At 32.9% G+C, this 15,726-nt stretch overlaps 1 long non-coding RNA gene across 1 annotated transcript; it reads right to left on the bottom strand.

Annotated features, from left to right (window-relative positions):
- Positions 1-10,133: 10,133 nt before the first annotated feature.
- Positions 10,134-12,045, bottom strand: LOC146944181 (uncharacterized). Its single transcript, XR_015025867.1, has 3 exons — positions 11,831-12,045; positions 10,725-10,980; positions 10,134-10,220 (listed from the first exon to the last, which is right to left on the bottom strand). It is a non-coding gene; the product is annotated as an uncharacterized LOC146944181 (long non-coding RNA).
- Between the last annotated feature and the right edge of the window lie 3,681 nt (positions 12,046-15,726).

Here is a 15,726-nt window from a genome sequence, read left to right as displayed (position 1 = left end):
CGTGATAAGCACATAGTAATTATTTTTCATTCTTCGGGAATTTTATTTGGTAAAACTTTCTTAGCATTTATTTGATAATTTTGATGAAAAAACTTTAAACAAATATTGATTATTTTTTAGGGAAAACATATATTGAATTATTATTAATTAAAATTTAATTCTAAATAGATTTAATATACTATTTTAGTTTTTGTAATATTTTGACTAAAATTAAAAATTTTCTTTTGAAAATTTTCTTTATACATAAGTAGAAGACATTGAATATTTTAATAAAATAAATTAAATTATGATTTTTTTAATTCCTTGTAAAATGTTTAAACTTAAATAAAAATATACGTGTCAATGTATAATTAGTATCAAGAAGAATGTGTTTTCTATTATTTTAAATGTAAAATGTTCTTCTTCGTATTTATATAATAAATGTAAAACAATCATATTTTATAAAATGTACTATATTAAATCTATTTTTAGAATTAAAATATATTATTTCAGGAACTTTTTTATTTTTAGAATTAAAATATATTATTTCAGGAACTTTTTTTTTGTGGTGGTCAGAGTTTGAACCTCTGACCTTGAATATATTATGTATTGTCTCTACCAACTAAGATAAGCTCACGAGGTCAGGAACTTGATTATACTATATTATTTTTTAGTTTTGAGATTTATTTAAAAAAATTTAAATAGTTTAGGGGACCTACAAAATAATTAAACCTATTGTAAATATAGAACTCATACAGTTGAAAATTTCCCCTAAAAATAATTACTGTCGAAAACTTGAAGAGAATATTATAAAATGGGATCAAAAAAATCTCATAAGAGTCTTATATTTAGTGATGCAGACAGCAAAATTTAATTATTATCCATGAGAAATATAAATCAACACATTCTTTTTCGTGGAGTTAGATGGAAGGGACAGTCATGGTATAGAGTTTAAATTGCTTGTTATATGAAGGAAGGAGGCGCCTTTGTTATGGAGGAGGAACAAGATTTGTTTGGTAGCAAAATCTTAATAGGATTCGTGAGGGTGTTGGTTGGTTGATAATATTACACGGGTGGTGGATAATGGGTCCAATACTTTGTTCTAGAAGGATTTTTGGTTGATGGGAGGCGGGGTTCCGTTTCGCGTTAGGTTCAGTCTGTTGTTTGAGTGAGAATAAACTGGCAATGGTAGCGGAGATGCATTCTTTAGGTTGGGGGTTAATGGTGAGGCGAGGAAGTGGCGATGGGGGGATTAATTATGACGGTCAAACTTGTGTAGTAGGGTGTAGTATGAATGAAGACAAATGATAATGTATTTGTCAAATTTTATTTTTATGGAAGATTATGGTCATTGGTTGCAAATTGGTTAGACTTTGAAACTGTGTCTTGTGGTTATCTTTCTCGTACATTTTGGTGATATAGGTAGTTTTTCAAAACATATTCGATTGGCTTTGAGCATTATTTGGATTTTGACAGTTTCGATAATTCGAAAAGAAAGAAAGGGGCTAATTTTTCAGCAAAAGGATGAGCAATTGCAAAAATTACGTGAGAAAATTAAGCATCAATCTTTTTTATGGTTCTAATCGAAATATGTTACATTCGACTTTGATTACTATTTTTGGAGGCTTAATCATTTTCATTGCTTTTCTGTTATTACCTAAATTTGTTTACCTCTTTGTTTTTCCTTTATTTACGTTGTAATGTAATTTCTATACACGCTTTTAAAGTTTTCTACGACACATCTTATGCTAAATGACTTTTTGGTTTGATTTTTTTTTTCCACACAGTAAAGGACATTCCAACATCATAATTTCTCTACTTATGTCACAAACTTGTATTACCAAATTCGGCAACTTTTTGGTTTGATCTATAGATTCCATTTGGGCGTTTAAAAAAAATAATGCAAACATCATTATCTTTATAAGTTTGTTTCACTTTTTTTTATCTACTTTTCTTTATAAGTTTGTTTCACGTTATGAAGAAAGGCAATGTGGTTGTTAGATTATCTACTTTTTTTTAAAGATGTTAGATTATCTACTTGGCAGTTATGACATGACCTCTAAATTATATTTTATCTAGTTAATTTAGAATATATTATTTTGACAAGATTTTTTTAAACAACCAAATAAAAACCTTAAATCATTCATTTTTAACGACTACAATTTCATCAATCAAGAATGTCCACCTACGTTGCCATGACGGAAATATGATATCACAGTAGACTCCAAACACCAAAAGTCTTGAATAAGAGGAATGCATGATCTCATGAAGTCCGCAAGTTTGACTCAGCCATAGTATGATTAAAATTTTAAACTTACACAGTTTTTATTTTTTAGGGAAAACTTGCACAGTTAATACGCTGTGCCGATTAGGGATGCAAATAAAAGTCATGAAAAATTGTATTTGTCAAAAAAAAAGTCATGACAAAATACAAATAGTTATGATATATGTATAGGTCCCGTTTATTTTAGATCTTTTAAAAATTAATTTTGATGTTTTAATTAATTAGTTAAATAATGAGCACCTTATTATTGACATCACGCCTAACATGTAAAAGATGTAAACTAAGTAAGCAAATGTCAATCTTTTTTGCATAGTTAAAGTTTTCGCTACCTTTAAATCTGATAATGAAATGATTTGCCAGCAACATTTGCGACCACAACACTAACACTTCATTTATTGTAATCACTTCCTCCATCATCACTCTGTAACGCTTGAAGATTACAAATTCCGTCATCCGTAATCGTCGAACAATGATTATTTGCCTCAACACACCAGCAACCTGCACTTCCTCTGTATAAAGGGACATAAACCTTCTTCTAATGTAGGAATATTTACGCTACTCAAGACACACCTCCTCTATATAAGGAGACTTGGACCGTCTATTAAGCAATTCTCTCAATTTTTCTCAATTGTTACATTTCAACCACTAATTCAATATCTTCTTTTCTTTAGTTAAATATATTTTTGGTACATATAAATATGCAAACTTTTTGTTTTAGTCTCTCTGAAAGATTTCTTTGACTTTTTGTCCCCAAAAGTTTTCCATCTTCACATTGGTCCCTCATTTTAAGTATACTCATATGTAGAATTCATATTTTTGAATAAAATTTTAAATAAAAATTTATAATATTATAAGAATCAACCCAAAAAAATAGAATTTTTTAACTAAACATGAATTAAATATGGATTTTTTATATTTTTGGCGGTTAAAAAATCATATTTAATTTATGTTTTGTTAAAAAATTCTAAGTTTTTTGGAGTGATTTTTACATTACTCTACACATTTCTGCACAATTCATTAAAAAATACAAAAGTTGACTTAAAAATAAAGAACAAAAGTAGTGATTGAAAATTTTGTAGGGACTAAAAGTTGAAGGAAAATTTTAGAATGACTAAAACGAAAAGTTTGTATATTTATAAGGGCCAAAAATATATTTAATCCTATTTTCTTTATAATTTTATATCTACTTTTCTCTTATGTTTAAGGTTGAGATGTAACAATTGAGGAAAATTGACTAAATTCAACTTGAGAAAATACATTTCTGATATGTTAGTATACATTAAACTATGAAAAATGTTAACGAATGCACTGGGACACTTTTTAAGACCTTTAAATGATAACTTTTTATAAAAATATGTGTCATCAATATATTAAAAATCAAAATATTTAACTTTTTTCATAAAATATTTCTTTTTTTAGAATCCTTAAAGAGTGCTCCGGATGCACTTGCTAACCAAACTCTTAAACTATTCACAGTTAAAAAAAGTTAACATCAATCATTCTTGCTTTATGTAATTTTTCAACTAATCTAGAAGAACAAGTCCGAGGGTTGAAGAAATACTCATGATTATTAGCATTAGTTCGATGAGTATGCATATTTTTCCAACCTCCCACTGTACGCACCACCATTTCAACACCAGGCTTAATATAGTCGAGTAGGAATTTAACTGTTTTTATTTTTCTTCATTAGCTTTTAATTGTGTACTGACTTAGTTTCACCAACTCCATATCAGGTTGATGGGATGGACCCGCAATTATAGTCGCAGTTAATTACTCCCTTCAATTCTCTCATGTCATATGTCTTTTTATAGGTAACGGTCATAGATGGATTCCGAACCAATAATTATAGAGAAATGATATTTTGACAACCATTTTATGACAACTTTTGAACAACTTTTTCTCTCATACTCACATGATGATGTTATTCTCTCTCTTCCTTTTTCCTTTTCATTGATTTTAACCAATAAAAAGTGAGAAAAACAAGGTTCTTACCAAAGTTGTTTGCTCATAGTTATATGACTCAACCGTTTGTTTTTGTGTTACACTATCCCTTTAGGATGTAACATCGTTAAAAAATTTAGAAGAGTTTATCGAATATTTAAGTCTCACAAGATTCGAATAATTAGCTTATGCAATGGCACGTGGAGGATACTTGGTTTACGTCAACAAAAAAAATGGTCTATGTAATCAAAATAAATCAATTAAAACAAATAGGGTCTTGATGATAAATGTCGTGATTGATTGTTTAAGAAATACATAAAATAAAATAAAAATATTTGAGGGACATAAAAAAAATATTTTAAAAACACGAGTTAAACACTACTCAAAGTCATAATTATATCACTTTCTATAAAAAAAATGTCAAGAAAGATTGTACTACTTTGTTGAAGGAGGCTAGTTAGAGATGGCAATTGGACCCAGGCCTGTTGGGTACCCGCAGAAAATACCCACAATGGGTAGGGTAAAACCTCTCTTACATGGGTCTGGGCACGGGTCCGGGTAATACCCACAAATTTATATGGGTATGGGCACGGGTAAGGGTACTATACTGCCCAGCCCCGCAACCCCGCATATACATATTTATATAATATCATAAATAATTTATTTATTTTTGGTGTGTAATTAATTAATTTATTTAGCTATTTAAGCCTAACCCTAAACTTAAACCAAAAAACTACTTAATACAATAATAGCTCCATCCTGACGGTGTACAATTTTTTAGGGATATTTTTTATGTTTTTTATTTTACTAAATACTACGATTCGTACTATTTTATGAGTTAATTTTAAAACAATTTGACCATAGTTTTATTTCAATTGTGATGTTTTTATTGTCTTTTCATAGTTAAAGTGCGGGTAATGGGTGCGGGCATGGGCACTTAGGTACCCATAGGGTATGGGGAAGGGCACTAAAATTGTTGCCCACAAGGGTACGGGCACGGGTACGGGTATTTTTTACAAATGCGGGTATGGGGAAGGGCACTGTAGTACCCTACCCATAGGGTACCCATTGCCATCCCTAAGGCTAGTCTTCTCAATTAGCGCAATAAGTTATATACTTCGATCAATTTAGTTCCTAAATTTTTATTTCTTCTTCAATTTATTCTCTAGATTATGACAATATAATAAGTGGGGATCTAAAATATATGAATCAGTCAATTTAGTCCATACTTATATTTTGGCACAAAGTATATACTATTAAGATGTCTTTGTTTGTGTCAAAAAAAGATGTCTTTGTTTGTGTCCAAAAAAAAAAGATGTCAATGCTTTGCTAAAAAAAAGATGTCAATGCTAAATTGACAAAAAAATTACAATAATTGACAAATTTTATTAACTTTAAAACTAATTTGATAGTACTATTTATATAGTTTAATTAAGAACTAAAATTAAAAGAGAGTGAAAGTTGATAAATTAAATTGATGATTTATTCAGTTTTAATTCAAAGGAAACGAAGAGAGTAGGTTGCGATTTGGATTCCCTGCTAACGCAGTTACAGCTTCTAACCATCCGATCGGAATGAACAGTGAGTTTGTTTTATTGTGAACTTAGTTTAAAATCTGAATCCTCCAATCACATATCAATGGTCATTATCTGTTACAGCGTGAAACGGCACCAAAACCTAAGAGCAGGAAAACCTGGTCCAGTAAGTTGGTCATTTCAGAGTGGAAAGTTTCGGAAAGACTTCAGTCTTGCCATGCATTGTGGAGAGAAAACTTACTAAGTTAGGTATTAGGCAATTTCTTATATTTGTATATTCTTTTTTTTGGTAGTGATATATTTGTATATTCTAATATTTAAGTGGCAGACAAAGACCCCTGAGTTTATTTCTTTATACATAAATTGAATCTGTTTTCCTCTCTCATTATAACTTTTTTTCTTTAAAAAATTGGAGAATTCAACTTTTTTTATTACCGAAATGGAGATTACAACTTTAAAGAAAATCATGGAAAATAACCGCCTACAACGATAACTAGCATAATCACCTAATAAAGGGTTAAAAAACAACGATAACTAGCATAATCACCTAATAAAGGGTTAAAAACATCGTCCGCTAACTATAGAGTGATGAAGTTAACTTAAACTTTAAATTAAGATAATGTAGATGTGTGTATCGTTCACGAGCTAGAACTATATCGTTTTATTTTATTTTTTATTGTAATGAATTTTCATGTGGATATTTTTTATTGTAATGAATTATAGTGTTTCAATACAATTTGGGATAACATAATAATTAGTGGGACTAGCTAGAGAAACGGTTTCTCTTGCGAGAGTATGAGCAGACGAATTCGCTTGTCGCCTAATAAACGCTAACCGGGAGTTAGGAAAAGAAAGAGAGAACATCTCTCTACAAGATACTTCCAAATTCTGTAACATCGCTATGGGGAGAATAGAGAGCATCTCGTGTAACCTTTGAATCAAGCTCAAAATCAATATAATCAAAGTGCATGTCTTGCAGCCACTGGAGAGCATGAAACAGACCCAAAGCTTCACCAACTGCTATGGGATAAAGATGATTGAACTGTAACGTCTTAGCCAACACGAAAGTTCTGGAATCATCCCGAAGGCAGAAGCCAATACGTGTCCGCTGAAATTGATTCGAAAAGGCCGCATCAATATTACATTTGTATCTCCCAAGACTCGGTGGCATCCACTGATGCATGACAGCACATGTGGATCTGCGTTAACATGAGGGTGTGCAATGAAAATAAGAACGAAAATGCTAAAGAGTGCCCTTGTGACATTGGTTAAGAGGATGCAAAAAAAGGTGTTAGGCTAATGCTCACTCTGGCTACTAAAACCTTAACCTGGAAGTGTCACAACTTTAAAATAAAACAATAGAGTCAGCGTTCACTCCAGCGGAGGAAACTCTGATTGGAATGGGTTACGGTGGCACAACTTCAATCTAAACAAAATATGCAGTAGTAGAAAACACACTAGAAGGCACACTATGACAAGAGTGACTTAGACAAAGTACAAAAACGAACAACTTGAAATTGACAACAAGACTTGATATACAACCGCATAAGTGAAATAGATGATGCTAACAAACAAATTTGGAGAAAAAAAGATGCTTGAAATCAGACAAGAAAAAATGCACACCAGAAAACAAAGCAGAGCACCAAGAAACATGCAAAACAACTGCACAATGCCTCAAATGTACAAATTAAAAGAGAACTAGCAGCAGACAACGGTGTCAAACACACCTCCATAGAGAGGCCCAATGCCAAAATATACACTGAAGCGTGATACTGATTTGATTGGTTTTATTGGTTTTATTTAGTTATATATGTAATGTTTTATGATTTTTAATTGGTTTCATTGTTTTTTTAGTATTAAAATATTATTTAATTTAAATATAAAGCACAATATCAAAAAGGAGTTAAAGGTAGCATAACTTGGGAAAATTTGGAGGGTTGCGTTTCTGAACAACTTCCTTTTTTTATAGGGGATTGGCTAGAAGGTTCTAGACTGAGCACATTTCAGAGGACTAGTAAGTATGAAGATGATTGACACCAACCTTTTATCTGCATTTACAGAGAGGTGACACCTTCCGATGTCGTCATTTCACATATCATTTGGTGAAATGATGATTGCACTATCTAATGGGGCATGCCTACCTAATGATAGGTGATTTATATGATCAGCCTTCATGTGTAAATGAAGAAGTAGAAACTTCACTTGTTGATGAGCTATTGAGGATAAGTATTCGTGAAGTTGGGGAAGAGACAGAGAGGATTAGGATTGACTATTATAGTCAAGAGTGGTTGTAAATGAAGATGAAATTATTGCACTTGTTATACACTTTGTTTGATAGGTATCCTCAAATTGGAATGCTTGACTGTGTTGCTAGGTTATACATATGTTGTTGCTATTTAGGTGTACTGTTTCTACAGGCAAGAATTTTATTCTTGTAGAGGCAAAATATATATAGTTGTTTAGGAATTTGTCCAATTGTGGTAGAGGTTATTGAGGTGTCACTGCTTCAGTTACATTGTACAAGTACCTGAGATATGGCTTTATATTTACTTGTAAGCAGCTCAGGGGATATGTGACTCTTCTACTGGTATTTTTATAGTAATGCTATAGATGAATTATTTATTTTTATTATTATTGTTTTCATTATTTATTATAATTATTTTTTTTACAGTTTCAACTTACTATTATAGTTTTCATTTATTATAGTTATAATGCATTATTATTTCTATTTTCTTTTATTATATAACACTGTTGGATTCATGAATATTTTCTAACTTTTCATAATCAAGCAAAAATCTAGATTTCATGTGATGAGCCATAAAGAGGTTTTGCTCCAGCTGTGCGGTGGAAGTATAAGCAGGGGGCTCTTAAGGTTGATTAGATACAGAGGTTGATAGATGTTTAGAAACTCATCGATGTCATATGACATTCATTTGAGAGCCATTGTCAGGTAATCTCATTTGATGATACATGTATTTACATTGGTTGTCTTTGGTGGTGCGACAAAGTAGTTCCTTACTTGCCTGAGAGTTGCCTTCGACAGTTTGGACATAGAATATATACTACCACCACCTTCAGATTTTCATACCTTTGATGTAGATGTTGAGTGGATTGATTACCATTCTAGTGTGCATCGATTCGTTGAAGGATCACTTCTGGTGACATATTAATTTAAGATCACAAAAAACATAGATAGATTGGTATGACAAAGCATCACAACCTCGTTTGATATGCCCTACTGAGGATCCACATAGACTAGTCTCTTATAGCGTACAAAGTCTCCAATGACGTAGGACCTTTCAATTCGAGATTGTCTTCAATTTCTTCCGAGCTACATGGTCACATAGACGAGTTCAGGGGGATGCAAAAGAGCTCGTGTTTAGGAATTTGTATTGAGCATTAAGATAACTAATCTAAATGTCCACAACGAGTCAAGTCTAATGCTCACACAAACCCCTAAACTTGGGTTCCTTTGGCATCTTCCCAAACTCGTCTAAGTAACCTTGTAGCTCTAAAGCAATCAAAGATGATCTCAAATAAGAAGATCATGCATCAGTTGGGACTTTATACATTGGAATATAGACTAGTCTATACATATCTCAGCAAGGCATATCAAACAAGGATGTGATACTTTGTAGTACCACTCCATGTATGTCCAGGTGACCTCAAATGGATGTGTCATCAAAAGTGTTATTCCAATGACTCAATGCACACTAAAATAGTAATGAATTTGATCGGTATCTACATCAAAGGTATGGTCATATGAAGGTGGTGGTATATATTTGTGTATCCAACATGTCAGAGGCACCTCTCAGACAACTAAGAAACTATTTTGTTGCATCATCAAATACGACAACCACCGTAAAGACATATATTATCAAGTGGGATTACCTGACATCAATTCTCAAATGGATGCCATATGACATCTATAGGTGTCAGACATGTCATCTATCACCATATGTATCTGATGAACCTTAAGAGTCTCCTGTTTATACTTCCATCACATAGCTTGAGCAACACCTCTTCCTGACTCATCTCAGAAAATCCAGATTTGTGGTCGATTACAAAGAGTAAAAAAATAATCAAGAATCCAACAGTGTTACAAAATAAAAGAATAGAAATAATAATAAATCAAAACTATAATAATAAATTGAAACCATGATAAATTATTATAACAATAAATATCAAAACAATAATAATATTTTGTCTCTAACATTATTATAAAAATACCTGCATAAGTGTCACACATCCTCCAAGTTACTTACCGGTAAACATAGGATCACCTTTCAAGTACTTGTACAATGTAACCAAAGCAGCTGCTCCCCATCAATATCTACCACAGTTTGAAAAATTCCTAAATAGAAGTATATATTTTGCCTTTACAAGAATTGAACTTTTGTTTGAAAAAATTAGTAAACCTAACTAGCAGCATGGACACCTTTTACCGTGCGATGTTACTTTTAATTCCTTTTACCATGCTCCTGCATAAATTTTAAATTAAATATTATTATATAATTAAATAATACAATCACAACAATTAAGAATGATAAAACATTCTTTCAAAAAAAAGAATGATAAAACATTATTTTATTACTAAATAAAACAATCAAAACAATTAAAATTAATAAATACTTATTACAAATAATAAAGCAATCAAATTCTTATGAAAGGTAGAGGTGTTTCAGCATCTTGAGGTTTACTCATTAATTTTTGAGAGATTTTGGGATTGGATTAGGATGTTTGAATTTGTCATGTTTATCAGGAATTCAATTCTTGTGTGGATGCTCTTGCAAAATTGGTGTGTGAAAGTGGTACTGATTTAATGATTTTTAAAAGATGTCTCGTTTAAATTAGTTACTTATTATTAGCTGACAAGACTGGGGTTTCAAAACCTCTTATAATAAGGTGTTACTTTTTTTTTTTTGAACTTCGACCCTCTTGTAATCCAAAAAAAAATCCATCAAACAATTCAACTAAGTACTTACTTGACCATATCACAACCTACGAAAAATGAGGTCCGCATGCTATGTGAGAAGAGACAATCATAAGGTCCTCCCCTGTACACCATCTATGGGCTACTCCACCTCCTAATATATGATTTGCTCCATTGCCACATGTGCAGGATGCTCCACCTCCTGATTTATGGGTTGCTCTCCGTCTGAATTAAGTGATTGATCATGTTGTTGATCACAAACCATATCATGACTTGGTGTTGTGTCATTGTGCCCTACTTGTATTATCCTACAAAAAAATCGCAAAGAATTACTACATAAAAAACAACAAACTAAAACCAATTAGAAACCTATAGAGATATAAAACGAAAAAGAAAAAATAATAATCGGAACACTTGTTAAAGTTTTCCTATATTAGGCGGTATACCTGAAAATCACAATTTAGTTATCCGATAAGCAAACCAAAACGGGATAGTTGCACTTAAGTTAGCCATTATTTTCCATTTTATGATTATAGTTGAAAATTATTTATATTTTCTATTATTTTTATGTCAAATATATAAATTTATATATATATATATATATATATATATATATATATAATGAATGGAGTAAAAATAAAATAAATGAGCTTTAAAAAATGTGTCAATAGACAATAGTCACTTACATTACACACAAATGAATTAAATCATGAATATACAAGGTAAAAATAAAAATGTAAGTCCTTTTGAATCAGCAACAACAACAAACCTAAAAAATAGATCTAAAGGAATACCAACGGAAAACTCAAGAAAACAAATCCAAAAAATAGATCTAAAGGAATATCTACGAAAAACTTAAGAAAACACAAAACAAAAGGGTAGGTTAGATTATAAACATAGATCTAAAAAAATCGAACAAATATATCTAAACTAATACCAGCGGAAAACTCAAGAAAACAAACCTAAACAATAGATCTAAAAGAATACCAACGGAAAACATAAGAAAACACAAAAAAAAAAAGGTTGACTAGAACATAAACATAGATCTAAAAAACCTAAAAAAAATAGATCTAAAATAATACCAACAGAAAACTCAAGAAGACAACCCTAAACAATAGATCTAAAAGAATACCAACATAAAACTCAAGAAAACCATACAATGGTCCTCGCCCTCGGTGCTCCTTTTGCTTCCTTGTTACACCATTTCGTGCCAAAACAATATTAACAAAAAAGGAAAACTTTGAGAGAGAAAGTATAATTGAGTGATGAAGGAAAAATTGAGAGATGAAGATTGAGAAAAGAATCATTTTTTATAGATGATGATATGATTTTGAGAGAGAAATAGTTCGTTGTTCCTCTCAAGATATCGATGTTGCGGCTGTTAGGGTTTGATAAGTGGCTTGTAGTTGTGCAATATTGCATTTTATAATGGAAACACATTTGGGTCAGGGGGAATTGGGCTTCAGAAAATGGATTTGGGCCAAGGGTAAAAAATCAAAATAATAATTGTTCTGTTCGGTCATTGGTGGAACCAAAAACCCACCCAAACCAATTTGTAGTTGACCATACGGATGACCTCAGTGACTCAGTGACCTGATATAAACTGCCTGCTAGCATTTAAGGCCACAAGGAATGGACGGGCGGTGTCTCCCAAAACACTGAGTATTTTAAAGTGGAAAGACTGAGTGCAAGTATACAATGTCCAAGTTATAGTATAAAAAGATATCGATCCCATAGGAACTGTGAAGTTATAGCTTCGTATAGCTTTCTAGTAGAAAACTTGTTTGTAAGAAAATAAAATAAATCATTTGTCACAACAATAAATATAAAAGGTTAGGTTTGGGAAAACAGTTAAAAAGATTTAGAAATTCTCAAGATGGAAAGTATGGTTTAAACTATTCTCAGCTATAACAAAACATTACTGCGATTTACAGCGCGATAACTTTGTATGGTTTTGGTGCCTCACAGGGTTATAGCTTCCTATAGCTACTGTGATTCACAAAGTTGTATCTCTATCCAGCTTCCTGGCAACCAATTGGTCTTAGGGAGTGTTACCTCATCCATCGTGTTAAGGCTAAAACGACACATCGTTAGGGGTACGATTATGCAGAACTTAACACGCAACAATTGCTACGTTAGGTGCTCACCTTTTCCTCACGAAGAATACTCCACCTAAGCCCTTTAGCCTATAACAAGATTCCTACCAAGATCTTAGCGCTTAGCTATAGCTACCAGTCTCTTCTAAGCTCAAGTTAACGTTCAAACAGTCTCTCGTGATCCTTTCACCTCACGATGCTTAAGGACAAATTCATATATAACAAACATGTTCCACTCTCATACCGGTTAAGGATCAAGGAGCTATAGCATTAGAAATAAAAGTGATCAAATTAAACCAAAAGAATAGGTTTAGATAATGGTGAGTTGAGCCTCAGAAATAGAAATAAAGATAATCATAAATAAAAATATGGAAAACTAAATTGATAGATTAAATAGAGCTAGTACAATATTGCAATCCCTGAAGGAAAGTGGTGAGTCGAAGCATCACCAAGTAATCTAACTCTAAACTGTTGGAACAAAATGTGTTTAACAATGAACCTTAAAGAGTTTTGATGATAACAAGGTATTAAAAATTGTAAATTGGACTAGCTAATATTTGTTCAAGTGTACAGGACCATAATTATAAAGTTACATCATCATTGGTTCTGAATGAGCAAATAAAGAGCTAAGGTAACAACAAAAATTTGAAGCTTGGACGCTCCTGAAGGCAACTTGCTACTGAAGAGAAAAAGCGCTCCTGAAGTTAAGTCGCTTCTGAAGTAAGGATAGTGCTCCTGAAGTTGAGTCGCTTCTGAAGTTGGAATAGTGCTCCTGAAGACAAGAAGTTCAGAAGTCATATCATCAGAAGCTGCATCATCAGAAGCTGCCTCATCAGAAGCCATTTCACCAGAAGCTAAATATCAACTGGATTTGCAAAGAATCAAGGATTGAAGATTTATCAATGCAAAAGCTGTCTATTGGATTCGAAAACACAAACAAAGGATTAGTGGAATTTTGCAACGGTCATTTCAAAGGTGTTTGAAGGCGTATGCTTGCAATTTGGACGAAAGCGTTGACATTGTACTTTGTACGAATTGTACAACCACGTTCTCCACTACTCTGTTTTGTGTCCACGCTACAGGACAAGAAAACAGCTCCAGAATACGGTTTCGCCTGCATAGATGTTCCTTTGGATAAGGAATGGATTTCAAATTTGTTCTTCATAGGACAACAACCATATCAGGCAAAAGATCATTGGTGAAAGATCAAGCTTCAACAACGACTCTTTGGTGTGCTGGCAATTTCACAACGTCTCTTTCACACCTCTATATAAAGGAGTGAAGACCTAGAGAATTGGTAATGCAAGAACGCTGAACGAAAGACTCACAAGATTTTCACAAGTACCAAACCTCTGCTGAAATTGTTCTGCATTCACTTAGAATTTCTGTGTCTCAAAGTCATATCTTAGAAATTCTTAAGTCCATTGAGTCTGTATCTGATTTGTATTGTGAGCACCTCTGATTGTATATCAAGTGTTCAAACTTAAACAATTTTCTGTGTAATTTTGTTTAGTTAGGAAGTCTCTTGCAATTGTGCTTGAGCAGGAAGTCTCTTGATTGTGTTCTTGAGCAAAGGAAGTCTCTTGCTTGTGTGCTTGAGCATTGGAAGTCTCTTGCTTGTGTGCTTGAGCATTTGTAATCAGATATTACTCATAGTGAAATCTCCTTGGAAGTGCAAGGGGGACTGGACTACTTCCGGATTGTGGAAGGAACCAGTATAATTGCTTTGTGTCGTTCTTCTTCTCTCTCTGTTTTATTCCGCTGCATTTAGATTCTGATTATCACTTCAGAAGCTGTCTCACCTAGCTTCTGATCAGTGTGTTCAGTTTTTAGGAGAAACGAAGAATTTTTCAAAACACAATTCAACCCCCCCTTCTTGTGTTTTTCTCACCTTCAATTGGTATCTAGAGCCTTGGTCTGTTGTGTAACACTTAACCGTGCAACAGTCAAAGATCTGAGAAAAACATGACTACTCCTCCTCCTAATGGTTCTGGTTCTAGTGATACTAGCTATAAAAATGTCTCACATGATTATAGTGATAGTAAGAAAATCAGTGTTGGAAAAGTTCCAAAGTTCAATGGAGATGCTGAAGAGTTCTCTTGGTGGAAGACCAATTTTTACAGTTACATCATGAGCCTGGATGAAGAATTATGGGATATTCTGGAAGATGGTGTTGGTGATTTAGTCCTTGATGAAGAAGGAGCTGCTGTGGATAGAAAGAAACATACTCCAGAACTGAGGAAACTCTACAAGAAGCATCATATTATCAGAGGAGCTCTTGTCACTGCCATACCCAAAGCAGAGTACATGAAGATGAGTGACAAATCCACTGCTAAAGCTATGTTTGCTTCTCTCTGTTCAAATTATGAAGGGAGCAAGAAGGTCAAAGAAGCAAAGGCTCTTCTGCTTGTACATCAGTATGAGCTATTCAAGATGAAGGATGATGAAACTATTGAGGAGATGTACTCAAGGTTTCAAACCTTAGTTTCTGGGCTACAGATTCTAAAGAAGAGCTATGTTGCTTCTGATCATGTAAGCAAGATTCTCAGAAGCTTACCTGCCAGATGGAGACCCAAGGTGACTGCCATTGAGGAAGCTAAAGATTTAAACACTTTAAGTGTCGAAGATCTTGTTAGTTCTCTCAAAGTTCATGAGTTAAGTCTTAATGAACATGAGTCTACTAAGAAGAGTAAATCAATAGCTCTTCCATCCAAAGGCAAGTCATCAAAAGCTCTCAAAGTGGTTGAATCTGAAGAGGAGGAACAGTCAAGTTCAGATTCTGAACCAGATGCTGCTGAAATGGCCATGCTCTCAAACAGACTTCAATATCTGGCCAAGAAGAACAGAAAGTTTCTCGCCAAAAGGGGTAACTCCAGAAGCTCAAGGAAAGAAGATCAGAAGGGATGCTTCAACTGTAAGAAGCCTGGACACTTCATTGCTGAATGCCCTGATCTTCAA

The sequence above is a fragment of the Medicago sativa genome, chromosome 2 (assembly GCF_051527215.1).
Source record: "Medicago sativa cultivar Bolivia chromosome 2, Bolivia_mono, whole genome shotgun sequence".
NCBI lineage: Eukaryota > Viridiplantae > Streptophyta > Magnoliopsida > Fabales > Fabaceae > Medicago > Medicago sativa.
The sequence above is the reverse complement of the archived record's forward strand: the minus strand, read 5'-3'. Positions and strand labels throughout refer to the sequence as shown.